Genomic DNA, 309 nt, shown 5'->3' with positions numbered 1-309 from the left:
CGCGGGGGCAGCAGCTCCAGTAAGGGGACCCCAAACTTCCCTTTCCCGAGCCACGTCAACCAGCTCCGACTGGGGGGTCCCGAGGCGTTCCCAGGCCAGGTTGGAGATATAATCCCTCCACCTAGTCCTGGGTCTTCCCCGAGGCCTCCTCCCAGCTGGACGTCCCTCCACCTAGTCCTGGGTCTTCCCCGAGGCCTCCTCCCAGCTGGACGTGCCTGGACCACCTCCGGAGGCATCCTTACCAGATGCCTGAACCACCTCCACGGGCTCCTTTCGACGTGAAGGAGCAGCGGCTCTACTCCGAGCTCC

At 65.0% G+C, this 309-nt stretch overlaps 1 protein-coding gene across 1 annotated transcript in view; it reads left to right on the top strand.

Moving 5' to 3' along the window:
- The window catches only part of nup133 (nucleoporin 133), a gene marked incomplete in the record, with an annotated part of 100,913 nt that overhangs the window by 97,106 nt on the left and 3,498 nt on the right, over positions 1–309 (top strand).

This window comes from Etheostoma spectabile, chromosome 5 (assembly GCF_008692095.1).
Source record: "Etheostoma spectabile isolate EspeVRDwgs_2016 chromosome 5, UIUC_Espe_1.0, whole genome shotgun sequence".
NCBI classification, from domain to species: domain Eukaryota; kingdom Metazoa; phylum Chordata; class Actinopteri; order Perciformes; family Percidae; genus Etheostoma; species Etheostoma spectabile.
Note: the sequence above shows the minus strand (reverse complement) of the source record. Positions and strands in the feature narration are given on the sequence as shown.